We start from the raw sequence: 16,790 nt of genomic DNA, 5'->3' as shown, positions 1-16,790 counted from the left end.
ACTCTTCAGTAAGCAAACGTGCACATTGGACATATGATGATGATACAAACTGTTGTACTCTCCCACTGCCACGTGGCTTTAGCTGGCTTGTTAAGCTGTGTATTTCTCACTGGAAATAAACATATTATTTTCCTATAGGTGGTTTGGCTTGTTTCTGTCAGACAGAAAGGCCTGGAGACAACAGTGGACAAAGTACTTGTTTTTCCTCCTCCCCCTTCACCACTTCTGTACTTTACCACTCTGTCTTCCCTCTTCTTAGAACAGTAAATCTTGGACCAGAACAGTTTATCATCACCTCTTTTCATACTGCCTGGATTTGAATAAGAAAGTCACAGACTCTAAAGCTCACTGCAAGCTCCTTGAGCTGTCCCATTCTTTGTAAAAAAACAAAGCACAAAAAACCCCCATCAAAACAGCCAACAAACTAACAAAACCCCCCAAAAAGGCAGCGTTAGTGCTTTTCCATTTAAAAGATAATAATATTAAAACAAAAATCAGAGATGATATTTGGAAAAGTCACATTGCTTTTAATAGTAATTCACACTGTCAGAACCAGCTCATTCTGGTGGCTGTTGGTTGTCAGAGAATTACAGAATGTTTTGGGTTGGAAGAGACCTTCAAAGATCATCTAATTCACCAGCCCCCCATGCTCTGGGCAGGGACATCTTTCACTGGATCATCCAACCTGACTTCCAGTGATGGGGCATCCAGAACTTCTCTGAGCAGCCAATTCCAGTGTTGAGGTGACATTCAGAGTACATCACACACCCAAAATATATCTATTTCTATCTTGTTTAGCCTTGCTGTATCCTGGCACTTTTGCTCACGGCTTGCATGAGGACCCAACTCTCTTTTATGGCACGTTTGTCTGAAGATCCTGATTCTCTCCTGAAGATTTCAGGCAGTTCATGTGGAGCTCTTGTGCCTCTGACATGGGTAAGGGCTCTCTGTGCTTCATTGGCTTCTTTTTGCTGAACAGGAACCTGTGATTATATTTTTATAAACCTTATTCCCATGGCTGGAGAAGGTTCTGTGTTGCCATGTCACCAAACTGTCAGCGTGTAAGAGTCAGTGTGTGGTATTCAGGAGCAGACAGGGTCATTCTTTGGTTTTCTCACAGATACATAGGTTACATTAGGTTGGAAAGGACCCTCAAAGCTCCTCTTGTCCAACCCCCACTGCAGTCAGCAGGGACACCTCTAACTAGATCAGGCTGCCCAGGGCCACATCGCGTCTGATCTTGAATGTCTCCAGGGACAGGGCCTCAACAACATCCCTGGGCCACCTGTTCCAGGATTTTATTACTCTTATTGTGAAGATCTTCCTCTTCATGTCCAGCCTAAACCTCCCCTGCTCCAGTTTAAAACCATTGCCATTCATCCTATCACTACAGGCCCTTCTAAGCAGTCCTTCCCCATCCTTCCTATAGGTCTCCTTCAGATATTGAAATGCAGATCATTATAGATTGTTGTTGTTTGTTGAAAATTACTTTGCACTCTTTAGAATAGAATAGAATAGAATAGAATAGAATAGAATAGAATAGAATAGAATAGAATAGAATAGAATAGAATAGAATAGAATAGAATAGAATGGAATGGAATGGAATGGAATGGAATGGAATGGAATGGAATGGAATGGAATAACTCTCTCTCTTCTCAAAATCTTTTCTTTCTCTTTAGTAATACCAACAAGAATCCCATTTATGATGGCATATATATATGTATGAATAACAGACCCTCAGTTTTCCAAATTTCAACTTAAATTTGTGCACTTTTTACATTTCAACAAAAAAATACCTAAAATATTTTGAGAAGGTCTCTAATTTTCTAATAAACTAATTTAAAGTGTGTGTGTGTGTGTATAGACATATATATATATATTTAGTTCCTCTCTGTTCTCCCTGCCAGTATTTTCTGTCAGGCAGGTGTTTTATTCTGGCAGTGGGGGACATATATATGTCTGTTGTCTTCTTAGTCTGCAAGGCCTATGGTCCAGGGATTGCCTCTATACTTGCACAGCCACTGAGAGCGGGAGGTTGAACCTCTTCACACACATAAACAAAACCCAGTTCAGCTGATTTCATTCCCTCAAAGCACCATCCACTCACAAAAAGAGAGAGGAATATTTTTGCCACTCTCAGATCTTTCCTACTTCTGCATGAAAAGTTACATAGACTTCTAAGTTAGCCAAGGGAGATACATCAAAGACGCTCCTTAGTCATCATCACAGTGAACCTGAAGCTGGTAGCCAGAGCTGCATTTCATAAGCCCAAAGCTTTGCTGTGCAGGAGGCTTTAGCTGCAGTGAAGGGTGCCAGTTTAGAGACAAAATTCCACACTCTAAGCAGCAAGTCTGTTGCAACAACTCTGTTGATCAAATTAAATTTATGTTCACAATGCAGAGCCAAAAACTGTTTTTGATTGCAGCCTTGAGGGGTATTTCTTGGCTCCTGGTCAATGTTTTAAGCAATGTGCAGCTCTATAAGTCATTACCAATGTTTGAAATCTCTTCCTTCTTCTTGTTATCCTTGGAGATGTGGAATGAAGAGTATTTACGTTCCCCTCATAGTTCGTTATGATTATTAAACCATAGGAATGAGGACATAAAAGTTGGATGTGGCAGGCCTGTGCTGGCTGTGTCAGCATTATTTCCTGAAGAGGAGAGTATATCAAGAAAGATGGCCAAGTTTTCCTTTTACCACATTCTTCTCCTAACTGTATTTGTGTACAAAGATGCCAAGATTTCACAATGCCATGTTATAGATGTACTGTTTGCTGAAGCAGTAAGAAGAGGTTTCTCATTACCACATTTCCAAGATACTTAAAGAAGTCCCTTCATTAACAATTTGTTGCTTTATACTGTCAAATTCCAGTGTCTGATCTCATCTCTGCTTGCTATCTTAGCTGCCTTCTTCCCTTCACTGGATTTAATGCTATTTTCACAGAATCACAGAATGTTAGGGGCTGGAAGGGACCTCAAATGATCATCCAGTCCAACCCCTCTGCCAGAGCAGGAGCACCTATACCACATCACACAGGAACACATCCAGGTGGGGTTTGAGTATCTCCAGAAAGGGAGACTCTACAACCTCTCTGGGCAGCCTGTTCCAGTGTTCTGTCACCCTCACACTGAAAAAATTTTTCCTCATGTTTCCATGGAACTTCCTATTCCTCACCTTCCACCCATTGCCCCTTGTCATTTGGCATCACCGAGAAGAGCCTGGCTCCATCCTCTTGGCACTTACCCATTACCTATTTATAAACATTAATGAGCTGAAGAGCCCCAGCTCCCTCAGTCTCTCCTAAGGGAGATGTTCCACTCCCTTAATCATGTTTCTGGCTCACCTGCCCCCTGAAGCCCTACCAGCTCCTTTAAAATGGATCCTCGACCACCTCTGTGAAGTAAGGACTGACCAAGGACTCAGAATAGACAAGGTGATGTAAGCACCTGCAGATACGCCACACTGCACAACACAGCAGATGTTTCCAGCTGGTATCACCATGTGCTCCTGTGCAGGGCCACACAGAGGTGCTGATGAGGGTAGGAAGGGGAGTATATTTGCATTAGGACCAGCAGCACAAGAGCAAAGATTGTTCAATAAGTCTTTGACTGATCTGGCTATGCTGATCCTAGGTCCAGGGGCAGCTTGGGCTCTGTAGGCCACCTTCACTTGGTGTGGTGTAGGTATATCCTGAGCACCTTCATGGCTTTATAGCTTGGCCCCATTTTGAAAGCAGAATCATTTACTTGAGACTTCCACACACTTATAGGGACATTCAGGTGACCTGTGACAGAACAAGAGGACACAGTCTCAAGCTGCACCAGGGGAGGTTTAGGCTGGATGTTAGGAAGAAATTGTTCACAGAAAGAGTGATTGGCCATTGGAATGTGCTGCCCAGGGAGGTGGTGGAGTCACCATCACTGGAAGTGTTTAAAAAGAAACTGGATGAGGCACTTGGTGCCATGGTTTAGTTGATTAGATGGTGTTGGGTGATAGGTTGGACTTGATGAGTTCTCTTCCAACCTGGTTAATTCTGTATTCATGCTTCTCCATGCCTAAATCTCTTTGGAAAATGCAAGTCATGAGGGGCAATGGGGAGTTTATTGTCACATCAGAGGTCTGCAAGTGTTAGTTTGCTAACCCCATTTTCAGAGGATGGAGAGACTGCTGTCATGAAGTCACTGCAGCCAGTGGCAGTGGAAACAGACAGCTCAGGCTGGAATGGATACACAGTCTGAACTATCTTCTCCTCCCCAGATAATCTTAAATTCAGGCTTAGCAGGTCTCCGTGGCGGAACATGGCCACCTGATGGATTTGTTCCCTGGATGGAGAGGATTGAAATTGTTTGTCTATTTATCTGTATCATTTCATAAACAGAACTACATCCACCATTAAATATAAATGAGATGTCTGCATGGCTCATGTGCACTTTCATGCCTTACAGATTTTGTCCTGAAAAGCAAGATTTTGCCTACTGTGCTTTTTTGCTGGGCACATTAATTTGCACCTTCTCCCCACTGTCCATATCCTTTATTACAGTATCACAGAATCACCAAGGTTGGAAGAGACCTCAAATATCATCAAGTCCAACCTGTCACCACAGACCTCATGACTAAACCATGGCACCAAGTGCCACATCCAATCTCCTCTAGAACACCTCCAGGGATGGTGACTCCACCACCTCCCTGGGCAGCACATTCCAATGACTAATGATTCTCTCAGTAAAGAACTTTCTCCTCACTTCAAGCCTAAACTTCCCCTGGTGCAGCTTGAGACTGTGTCCCCTTGTTCTGGTGCTGGTTGTCTGGGAGAAGAGACCAACCCCCTCCTGGCTACAACCACCCTTCAGGGAGTTGTAGAGAGCAAGGTGGTCTCCCCTGAGCCTCCTCTTCTCTGCTTTCAGGTCACTGTGACGCTACACTGGAGTCTGCAGGAGCAGGAATTGTCTCATGGCTTGTCTGTGCAGCACCTACAATAACGAGGTTTTAATTTAACCACACACATGTCCCTAGTACATAACATGCAATAAATTTGCATAATGAAAATGGATACCCTGGGAATGCAGCTCATTGTGGAAATAGCACCTAATATGGGAATAATTCCTAACTCCTCAGGGTTCCAGTGCTCCTTTCTGCTTTGCTCTGAGCATTCAAAGGCGTGCTCACCGCAAGATGGTTTGTGTTAGGCATGATGGCATTTGCTTAATTAAATTTCAAAAATATCTAAGTGACAGCCCTGTTGGGCCACAGTCAAAGAACTGTTCCATGTTTTGTGGTGCTTAGACAATGTCGTTGGCTGGTGGCTATTGAGTTTTGAGTTCATGCATTCAACACCACATTGCTGATGGCAAATACAATTTAACTCTTCGCTCTGGAAGCCTTATCCATACCAACCTAGCACTACACTAGACTAGCAGGATAGAGAGCAGCATTAAGTGGTGGTTCGATAGATATGTGGCTTGCTTTCGTCAATGATGTCACTAAGTATTTTGTCAGAGCGATTCTACCAACTTTGTTGGTGCTGCAGTCCCCAGGAACCAATATTCATAGCCAGAATCATGCTGCATTGGACTCTGTACAAGGCCAAAACACATACGCTCCACAGGAGTTGACTGTAAGAAAAAAATGGGTGGATATGGGCAGGATTGTGACACCAGCAGCAGGTAGAGCCAAATGTAGCATACAGTGCTCACTTAGGCTTTTTCCTAGTAGCATTGGATCCTGATCACTGCTTTAAAATGATCTCAAGATCTTCTCTGTAGGTAAGTCAGGACTATGCTGTCTTTCCAGGAGCAGCAGATGTATTCAGATACCAGTAAGACTATGCAAAGCTGTGTGTGCATATAAAATGTTCTCAGTTCCCAGCACTGACTGGGTACTCCTCCAGCTCCAAAGCATACATGCAACCCAGTATGTGTTGCAACTTACCCCCAGCCCTCATACCAGCCTTTCTGCCACCTGAAAATGTGGTACATGCAGGTGGACATTCTAATGGCAGCACATTCCAGCAAGGTGCAGTATTTGGTGCTTGTACAGCACTGAGGAAACTGTAGTTGTTTGTGTTACCCTTCTGTGATGCCATCTTTGCCATCCCTTTTGTCTCCATTCAGCCTGTTTTGATTATGACCATCATGGCTTCCCCAAGACCACTGCTGCAAAGAGCTTCCCAGAATGACTGGCGCTGTGAATGTGCCTGGCACAGTGAGCAGAGGCTGTGGGGCTGCTCTCTGCCAGAAGAGAACAAATGCAGCTGTCAGGAGAAGGTCATCACTGGGATGAGAAGGCTAGTAGAGGCACTTGGGCTGCTGGCATGCTCCTGGGAGGAGAGAAGCCCTGAGGCATCACTTTTGTGCCATGCCTTTACTTTGAGCTTTGAATCTGGCCTTGAGGGCATCTCAGAGCCCAGAGACTCATTGAAGGTGGTATTTGAGCTGTGTATTCATGTGCTGTCAGTTCAATATGGAATTCAGAAGGCAAAAGTAAAGCTTTTCGTCAAGAAAGCACATTAGTGGGGAAGTATTTAAAACTGGAGAGAACAGACAGACAGAACAAGTAACCCAGATGTATCCAACCAGGCAAAACAAGTTGTGTATAAACAGCCTCTTAAGCTGTTTACAAAACCCAAAAGAAAGAGAAAATACAAAAGTTTGTTGTGGTTTTTTTTTCCCTTCCTGAAAGCAGAGGACACAGGCACTAGTTCATTGTCCCTTTGCCCAGTGTTGGACAGCTTGCTGTTGGTGGTGACATGGTCTGTGCCTGTGGTGCTTCGGGGTGTGGAGCTCTCTGTGTTACACAAGCAGTTCAGTTCGTCATCTAGCAGTCTCTTCTGTGTCTGCCAGATGTATCAGGGGAAACAGAACAACTACAGGCACTCACTCACTTGACTTCTTTATCTTCTGCCCACCTCCCTGTATCAGGAGCACCAAATTGTCCACTGCCCTTGAGCAATGTTTGTGACAGAACAAGAGGACATAGTCTCAAGCTGCACCAGGGGATGTTTAGAATCATAGAATCCACAAGGTTGGAAAAGACCTCAAAGATCATCAAGTCCAACCTGTCACCCAGCACCTCATGACTACTAGACCATGGCACCAAGTGCAACACCCAATCCCCCTTTTGAACACCTCCAGGGACTGCGATTCCACCACCCCCCTGGGCAGCACATTCCAATGGCTAACAACTCTCTCTGTAAAGAACTTTCTCCTCCCCCCAGCCTGAACTTCCCCTGGCCAGCTTGAGACTATGTCCTTTAGGCTGGATGTTAGGAAGAAATTCTTTACAGAAAGAGTGATTGGCCATTGGAATGTGCTGCCCAGGGAGGTGGTGGAGTCATCATCCCTGGAAGTGTTTAAAAAGAGACTGGATGAGGCACTTGGTGCCATGGTTTAGTTGATTAGATGGTGTTGGGTGATAGGTTGCACTTGATGAACTCTGAGGTCTTTTCCAACCTGGTTAATTCTGTAATCAGTCATTAACAGCAGCCTTGCTACAGCCAGGGTTCTTCTCAAGCCACTGCAGCCAAGGATACTTCTGGGCAAGACAGAAAACAAGTTAGATTTTCAGCTGCTGCAAAAAGGAAAGAACAGCCATTAAAAAATGCTGGGTTTATTTCTACCCACTACCCACCCAGGACAGCAGTGTAGAGGGATGGCTTGTCAGAAGCTGTAGCCAGTGCTGCCATGATAAGTTTACTTAGCAAATAGGCCTCCTTTTCCCAAAGAGGGATGCTTGACAGAGAACATTCAGAGGATGCATGGGACTAGCAAATGTTACAAAGATTGGGCATGGAGTTGCTGGTCTCTGGGTAGAGAGAGAAAATTCTTCAGATAGATAGAGGATGCTTCTGTTAGCTGAAGAGGAGGGTGTTGAAGTGCCTGTGCAGTGGTGTGCATGGATGGAAGCAGTAGTAAAGTCACTGTAGCCAGGAACATGGAAGAAGGAAAACATCACCCCCATATTTTAAAAGGAGAAGAAAGAGGACCCTGGAAATTACAGACCTGTCAGCCTCATCTCTTTGCCTGGGAAGATCATGCAACAGAACCTTCTACAAGAAGTACTAAAGCACATGGAGGACAGGGAGGGGATTCAAGACAGACAGGATGGCTTCACCAAAGGCAAGTCTAACCTGGTGGCTTTCTACAATGGTGTAACTACACCAGTGGACAAAGGGAGAGCGATGGACATTATCCATCTGGACTTTTGTGAAGCCTTTGACACACTCCCCCACAAAATCCTTCCCTCCAAAATGGCGAGATATGAAGGGTGGACTGTGCAGTGGATAGGGAATTGGTTGGATGATGGCATAGAAAGGGTAGCACTCAATGGCTCAACGTCCAGATGGAGAAGGGTGTCAAGTGGTGCCCCTCAAGGACCAGTGCTGTTCAATATCTTCATCAGTGACACAGGCAGCGAGACTGAGTGCACCCTCGGCAAGTTTGCAACTGATACCAAGCTGAGTGGTGTGGTTGATAAGACTGAAGGACAGGATGCCATCCAGAAGGACCTGGACAGGCTGAAGAGGCAGGCTGAGAAGAATCTCATGGGGTTCAATAAGGCAAAGCACAAGGTCCTGCACCTAGATAGGGACAATCCTCAGTATCAACACAGGCTGGGGAAAAATGGAATTGAGAACAGCCCTACAGAAAAGTACTTGGGGGTGCTGGTGGATGACAAGATGGACATGATCCAAAAATGCACATGTGCAGCAGCCAATTGCAACCTAGGCTGCATCAAAAGAAGCATGGCCAGCAGAGGGGGAGAGGTGATTCTGCCACTCTGCTCTGGTGCGACTTCACCTGGAGTACTGTGTCAGTCTATGGGGCCCTCAACACAAGAAGGACAGAGCCATAAAAATGATCAGAGGGCTGGAACACTTCTCCTGTGAAGAGAAGCTGAAAGAATTGGAGCTGTTCAGCCTGGAGAAGAGAAGGCTCTGAGGAAACCCTTATAGCTACATTTCAATATCTGAAGGGGACCAACAGGAAAGCTGGAAAAGACTGTTTAGAAGGGCATGTAGTGATAGGATGAGGGGCATTGGTCTCAAACCAGAGCAGGGTAGGTTTAGGTTGAACATAAAGAGGAAGTTCTTTAAAATGAGAGCAATAAAATACCGGAACAGGTTGCCCAGGGATGTGGTTGAAGCCCTGTCCCTGGAGACATTCAAGATCAGACTTGATGTGGCCCTGGGCAGCCTGATCTAGTTGGAGATGTCCCTGATCACTGCAGGGGGGTTGGACAAGAGGACCTTTGAGGGTCCCTTCCAACCCAAAGCAACCTGTGAATCTGTCAGTCTCTGGTGAATAGAAGCTGCTGTGAGGATGGATGGTTAGTTGGCAACAATTAGAAATCCCTGCCACAATGGCCTCCTGTCCTGGGATATCTCTTCTCCTACCATTTACCTGTGAGTGAAGCAACTGGACTGCCAGCACTCATGGCTAGATTATGTTCACAGGACCACAAGCCACAGCTCCAGGGCAGCAGTGGGCTGGAAGAGATTCAGATTTCTTATCTTGACTATTAGTTTCTTGGAACCTCCCAGCTTATTAAACCAACAAAGGAAACTTTGCTTGCTTTTTTTTTCCTCCTCTATGAATGGATAATGACACCCATTTTAATTTGTCCTCCTTAGAAAGGTAGGGCAGTTTGCCAAGAAAAGGAAAACATGTGGTGGAAGAGCACGGGGTGAAGCACGCAGCACTTGACCAAGCTGCTTTGCCTTTCTTTGCTGCCCCTGATTCACTAGAACCAGCCTCAGCTTCGGTTTCACAGATCTCACAGGCAGCTTTTCTGAGTATCCCAGTTGTCAAAGGCAGGTGTAGGGTTATCAGTCTTCTTCAGACTTCTAACTTGTGTCCTAGCATCCTCCTCAGCACAGAGCTCAGAATTGCTGTTTTGGGGATCCTAGGGCATACCTTGCAAGGAGACCATAATGAGGATTGAGTGGGTGGTTATCGCCACTTCTGATAGCACATTTTATCCTGTGGAAGGAACAGAAGATGGTAGAGAACATTTGTGCCATGGGACAATGTAGTGATAAAACTGTCAGAGCCCCTTTGGCTCAGTGCTGCTTTTCACCTAGCTTGTACACTTGAGCTTTGGTTACATTTCGGTCCTTGTACTGTCAGTTCAAGGAGAGTCTTCAATGTACAGTTCCTCAAGGAAAGCCTTGAGGCTACAAGAACCTCTTGCTTTAAGAGGATGTATGGAACTTCAGCTTGTGCCCATGTGCATCTCCTGCGTACCTATGTTTGTCTTGCTGCAGTCCAGGCTGACCTGGTGTAGTTTGAAATTCTAGCTACTGTGGTCCCGCATTTTGTGGGGGATTTTCTCTGAGAACAGGTACTGCTCCAAATGGGAGGTACTGCGCAGTCCTGGGTGACTGAGAGCTTGGTTCACAGCTGAGAAAACTCCTGCACTTGCTTTTTTTTTCTGGTGTTTTTTGTGAAGCCATATATTTGGGACAATTTCTATTTCTAGAGCTTTCTGTCATAGACCGTGTGTAAGCAGAAGAAAGAAGGTTTCCAAACCAATTTTCTCAAATTATTTCTAAACATGGTTTCAGGATTTTCAGACTGCAGTGCCAGATCCTTAGTTAGCATGAAAGGACATGGATCTGTGGAGCTGAACAGCATTCAGCTCCTTATAGAATCACAGAAACATAGAATCAACCAGGTTGGAAAAGACCTCAGAGATCATCAAGTCCAACCTATTACCCAATATCTAACGCCTCATGACAACTGAACCATGGCTTCAAGTGCCATGTCCAATCCTTTTTGAACAGGGATGGAGACTCCACCACCTCCCTGGGCACCACATTCCAATGGCCAATTACCCTTTCTGTGAAGAATTTCTTCCTAATATCCAGTCTAAACCTCCCCTGGCACAGCTTGAGACTTGTGTCCTTTTGTTGTGGTGCTGGTTGCCTGGGAGAAGAGACCAAGCCCCACCTGGCTACAACCTCCCTTCAGGTAGTTGTCGATAGCAATAAGGTCTCCCCTGAGCCTCCTCTTCTCTAAACTAAGCAACCCCAGCTCCCTCAGCCTCTCTTCATATGGCTTGTGCTCAAGACCTCTCACCAGCCTTCTCTAGTAAAAACATAGGAACAGAAATAATTGGCTAGATGGGATCTCTGGAGCCCCAAGCTTGTCTGGGCTCCCACTTAACACAGGACTATCACACTAGATCAGATCAACCTTGGTGTTGTCTAGCCAAGTTTTGAAATCCTCCAAAGCAGAGTCCCCCTCTCTGGAAGATGGTTTCCCTAAGGTCCATTTTTACCTCCCAAGCTCCAGCATGGACTTTTTTGCCTCTCATTTTTCCACCTGCCACTTGCAGGAGGCATTGGGCTCTCTTGGAGCTCCCACTGAGGGAAGCATGATTTGCAATAAGGTCCTGTTAGATCACCCCTCAATATGTCTGTGTCTGGACTAAACCCACCCAGCTGCCTCAGCCTAGCTCATGCACTCTACCCTAAGCATCTCAGTACCCTCTTGCTGGGCCTGCTTGCACTGAGGGGGTCAAAAGCAACACCGTACGTCACCAGTGGCCCCCAGGTAACAACAGCTTACCTCACTCTGATGGCTATGTGCTTCCTCCTGCAGCCTGCCAGGCACTTTGTCCCGTTGGTGGTGTCAGCACACACTGGGCTCAAACAAGGTGTGTCCTATGATTTGTAGCAGTGTGAATAGGAGCAGAGGTTTCATTCACTCGCTGGAGACGGCACAGTGAGCAAGCAGCTTCAAAACTCCGATTTCATAGACACAGAGATTACATTAATCCCTTTTAATAGCTACACAATTCAGTTTTCAAGATAGGACAAAACATGGGATATTCTTGACAAAACTGGGGCTGCAAAGCTGCCCACATCAGATTTAAAGTCCCGACTCCTAAGCTGCTAATGATGGAGCCGATTGTATCTTTTCAGACAGTAGCACTGCAAAACTTCCATTTAATCTCCTCTTTTTGTTACATGCTATAGCTGCCTGGGCTTGCCTGTTGGGAATCAAATGGAGATTGGCTTTGCCTTCAAATACCCAGCCCTCACCAACTGATCTTGGGGGCCCGTGGAATGATAAAAGATCAAGTTATCAAAGTATCTGTGCCTTCTGATTTCAGCTAGAGCAACTCCCTGAATCTGGAGCCTTTGATTTAAAGTGGCTGCTTTCTCTCCCCATGTCTCAACAGGCAGAAAAGAGCATAGCTTTAATTCCTGTTGGCTCAGTTGCATTAGCTCAACATGACTGAGAAGCACTCTCCACCTCCAGAAACACAGAAGTGAGTGCAGATCTACACTGGAAACTTCTGCCCATGTAGTAAGTACTGTGAAATATACAGGGATGTTTCCATACTGCCAGAAATATCAGTGTAAAACTGTTGCTCTTGTTAACACTGTTTTGCTTGGAGAACTAAAAGCAGCTCTTCTGGGGAAGGCACTGTTTTTTGGGATAGATGGTGTGTTTTCAGGGAACTTGCAGGTTTTGTGGTTTAGGCATATCCAATCTAGGCTGATTTTTAGTGTTTTCATTGTGATTTAGAGCTCTGAGAAACGGGCTCTAACAATCGATGCTGAGGTCACTGAAGAGGTGACCCACCCAGATGTTTATTGCTGCTCCACTGGCAAAGATTACTGTCCCTGCAGCAGAGCTGGCAGGAGACAACATATGTCCAGGGCAGAGCTTCTCCAAAAGGCATTTCAGTTGAAATCTCCAAGGAGGTGGGATTAGACTAGACAGAAGTTTGAACTGGAGATACTGAAATGTTCAGTCTAGATGTTGTCCATAACAATTTATGCCCATGAAAACCAGCCCTGCTGCCATGCCTCATGTCCTTGCTGCTTCTGCTCCATGTTTCTGACCCCTCTTTGCACCAGAACTAGCCGATGTCCCATTCTAACAGGAGACTTAGATCACCAGCCAGGTGATCTCCTCGTTCACCTAAAGGGAGTGTAGGGGACCAAAACACCGTCTATCAGCTTCATCATGATACCTCTTTCTCAGACAATGGTACAAGGCTCTTCCCAGTATCTCAGCTCTACTCTGGCCTTTGGTAGTAGAGTGGTATCAAGCAACAGCAGGTGCTAATGTCTTCATCTGTTTATCTTTTTCTAACCAAATGATCTTCTGAAGCCAGAGGCTCCCTGTGATGCTCCTGTATGGCCAAGCATCAAGGCCTCTGCTGCCAGGGGAATTACCCTTGCTCTTCAACTGCAATCTCCATTCTGCTATAGGAGTAACATGCTGTAGTAGGGGACACTGCTGTCAGAAATAATGCTGGCATTAGCGGTTGCCTTCTTCCTCTCCTGGCTCAGACAGTGTCCAAGGAGAGACTGCTCTTGCACCCTGACACCACAGCAAGCAGGAGGCACTGCAGGAGCGAGTCAGGACTGACTCTGCTCTGAGCAAATTGCCAGGCTAAAACACACAAGAGTTTTCCTCTCCCTGACCTGTTACTGACATGGAACAAAATCAGTGGGAAAAGGACCGGGTCTTAAATATGCAATGAGCCTTTCTCCACCTATTCCTCCACCTAACTATTTTGTTTATGTTTATGAGCATTTAGTACCTCTTAGCATTTGTGTTTGCCTTGAAGCTACAGGCAGCTTTGTGCTGTAGTGTGCTAAATATTTGTGCCGTAAGTACAAACAGATGTTTGCAGATCTCCTTTGAAGCAAGTCTTCACCCTCTGGAACCTTATGCTTTACTATAATCAGAGCAAAGCCTTGAAGGGCAGGGAAAGAGGACATGCATAGAATAGTCAGTAGGGCAGCAGGAACACATACTCAGATCTCTGTTGCTTAATCCTTCACAGCAGCAGTTTGTATATCAGAGTTTTCATAGACAATTCATTTGCAGGGCCTCATTCCTATAAAGCAATCTCTGCTGTGTGCAGATCTTTTAGACTTGTTTTGACGCATGAGTCAGATTCTTGGCACTCTCAAGAGCTGTTGCCTGCAACTTGAATAATCTCCCTAATATCAAGAGTCTCAGAATGAGCAGAGATGGTAAAACTTGAGTGGCATGTGTATCTGGCTCTTGCTGACAAGTTTTACTTCTCTCAGCTGCTCACAGTGATGGAAAGGCCTCAGAATGCAGACACAAGTAGTATGAAATAGTTTGACTCTGGGAGTGAAAATCTCAAGAGCTTTTTACCCCATCCACATGCAAAGTAATAGAGAAAGTTAAACAGTCTCTGCCTCAGGCAGCTCCCAATTTATGTCAAAATGCAACAGAAAAGCTGAGAGGGGAAAGGAAAGATGGTAGTGGTGAAACCAGACAGGATTGTGAGGTGATTGCTGTGTGGGAGGTTGCAGGCAGGGCTCTCAAATGACTTAAACCACTGTGGTGTGGCTTTGGTTTTGTTTTTTCTTTTCTCACGTTTTGAGGGAGAAGAGGGTGTGTCTGGAAGTTCAGGTGCTAGCTTGGAACTTAGATGATCTGTGTACAGATTTCTGCCTTGCCAGCGACTCCTGTGGATAAACTGTTCCCATCCCCTCTGCCTTTTGACACTCGTTCTGCAAGGAAGAACAGCACTTCCATACCCCCAAGGTGTATGAGACTAGTACTTCAAAGCCTGTAAAGCATTCATGTATGGTATGAGAGTTCTATCATGCCCTGGAATGATTCACTCCGTGTTACCTTTTGACTGTACACCTTGGACAGCAAAGGGAATCCTTCAGAGCACTCAGTGTGGCTGACTTTTAAATGCAAAGCAACATTTGACCTGAGCTACACAGGGAACTAATGTTCTGCTGTACATCTCTCTAATTCACTCTGCAGAATGCTTTGCCTCATTTCACCTGTCTCTTGCAATTTTTACTTAAAACATGGAAACAATTTGTATCTATTTTTATATCATTCATTTTCTTTTCCTAGCAACCACTCTTTTGTCTCACCTAATTCCACTTTGTCTGAAACTCTTCTTCCTCCTCATCATCCATGAGCTCAGGCAGGAGCCACCCATCACAGGGGTACCTGCTAGGACTGTGCAGGCAGGTGAATCCCAGGATTTGCAGACTCTTTGCAATGAGGAGTGACCAGCCAGGCCTGGCCACAGGTACATGCTGAGAGCAGGGAGCGCTTCCCAGCTCCTACAACCTGCTCAGTGCCCTGGTGAGGCTGGGGTGAATGGTTCCATCTGCACTGTGCACATGCAGGACAGGACAGGGTGTGCTGAGCAAATTGGTGGGGAGAAGCTTGGCTCCTTGATGAGATAGACCTCCAAGAAGAGCTGTGGTGCAAAACAGGAGCTTGCTGGAGGGATAGCTGGAGAGAGAAGTGAGGGGAAAAGTATAGGATCATTGTCAATTCAATAAAGGTGGCAGAGGCCCTCTCCTAGCTTTTTTTTCTTTACTCACAAGAAAGAAGGTCTAGAAGCTAGGATATTAACATAGGACTCAGGAGATCTAGCAGGTTTACAAAGTTAGTTTTCTTTCATTTAGATTCCTGAAACGGTGTCTTTAGGGTGGGAGTCAGCAAAGTGGCAAAGGCAAGAGTGGGAACATGGGATCAGTGCCAGAGAGGAGCCCGTCCTTGTCTCCAGCAAGAAGCTGTTCGCCTGACTCAGCTGTAACACAAAGCTACATCTGCCAGCCGTTTTGTCATCTTGTGCTCCTGTGCCCTCTTGTTAAGAGAGAACAAGTTTTTTTCTTCCCCCGTAGGGGTGAAGCTTGGGACGATGAAAGAGTCTACTATGGACTGAAGCAATGATCACAAAAGTGCCTGGCCAGGAGCCTGGCAGCTGCATGCCATACCCCTCTTTACTTAACCCCTCTCAAAGTGGTCCACGTGGGAGAAAAGACAATGTTTTAGGGGATAACTGACTGCTGTGCCTCCCTGTGAAGAATGTACTGCTTGCATCAATGCTGTAGGTAGCAAATCTTGTCAGAGGTGCTGGATTCTGCAAACAATTTACACCAGATTTCCCTGAGATAGTGATGAAATCCATGATGGTTTTGTTAGACATCTGCAACCCCAGCAGAAAGAAAACAGTGTGACTCTTGCCTAGTGTGTGCAGCTGAAGCCCTATCAAGGACAGAAAAGGAAATGCACCTTATTTATTTATTTATTTCTTCAGCAGGTAGAAACTGTGTTTCCTCACATAAATTGAGAGGCATGGGGTTCTGTGGGAGTAATCTGCTTCTAGGAATTTATTTCATATGGTGGCTGTGAGTGGCTCAACAAGATAGGATGGGAAGAAAGAAACAGGCACAAACCTCCAAATAACTCTGACAGAGTGAAAGAGCCCAGCAAGCAAATCCTCACACCTCCTGCTTCCCTCAGGAAATGAAAACCTCTCCAAGGGAGCTGATGTATCCACAGCCAGTGTTAAGCATTCTGCATTTTGGGTTTTATAGAAAAGCCAAGTTACACTAGGAAGTCTCATCTGCCCACTTTTAAGTGGAAACAAATAAATAGTCTTGGTTTTGGTTTTAGTTTCCTGCCCAGTGCCAGTTTTCCTGAGTCCAACATAGGTCTCCTGTGAAATGCCCTGAGAAATTTCAGGGCTGGGAAGAGAGCTCCCTGGCCCCATCACCTCCATGGCAGTTGAGGAAACACAGAAGAGCTCCAACAGCTAACAAGCCCTGAGACCCACAGGCTGGCTCTCTGTTTCTGCTCTCACCAGCTGCTCTCAGAACAGGGTTTCCTGCTGAAGTCTTGCCTTTCAAGAAGGGACTGCATCCAGTTCCCTTTCAGAAAAGGCAACTGAAAGAAAACACCACATTCAGCAGCAAGGAAAACAGAGAGCTAAGCAGTCTCTGGCGTGTGCTGAGCTGATGTGATGAGGCTGGGCCA

At 45.6% G+C, this 16,790-nt stretch overlaps 1 long non-coding RNA gene across 1 annotated transcript in view; it reads left to right on the top strand.

Moving 5' to 3' along the window:
• Positions 1 to 16,790, top strand: part of LOC128897489 (uncharacterized) — a 69,326-nt gene that overhangs the window by 43,355 nt on the left and 9,181 nt on the right. Inside the window, exon 3 of the long non-coding RNA XR_008462407.1 lies at positions 12,184 to 12,311. This is a non-coding gene — a long non-coding RNA (uncharacterized LOC128897489). The remainder of the gene's footprint in view (positions 1 to 12,183; positions 12,312 to 16,790) is intronic.

Source organism: Dryobates pubescens, chromosome 10, assembly GCF_014839835.1.
Source record: "Dryobates pubescens isolate bDryPub1 chromosome 10, bDryPub1.pri, whole genome shotgun sequence".
In the NCBI taxonomy this organism is placed as follows: domain Eukaryota; kingdom Metazoa; phylum Chordata; class Aves; order Piciformes; family Picidae; genus Dryobates; species Dryobates pubescens.
This window is presented reverse-complemented; position numbering and strand designations above follow the sequence as displayed.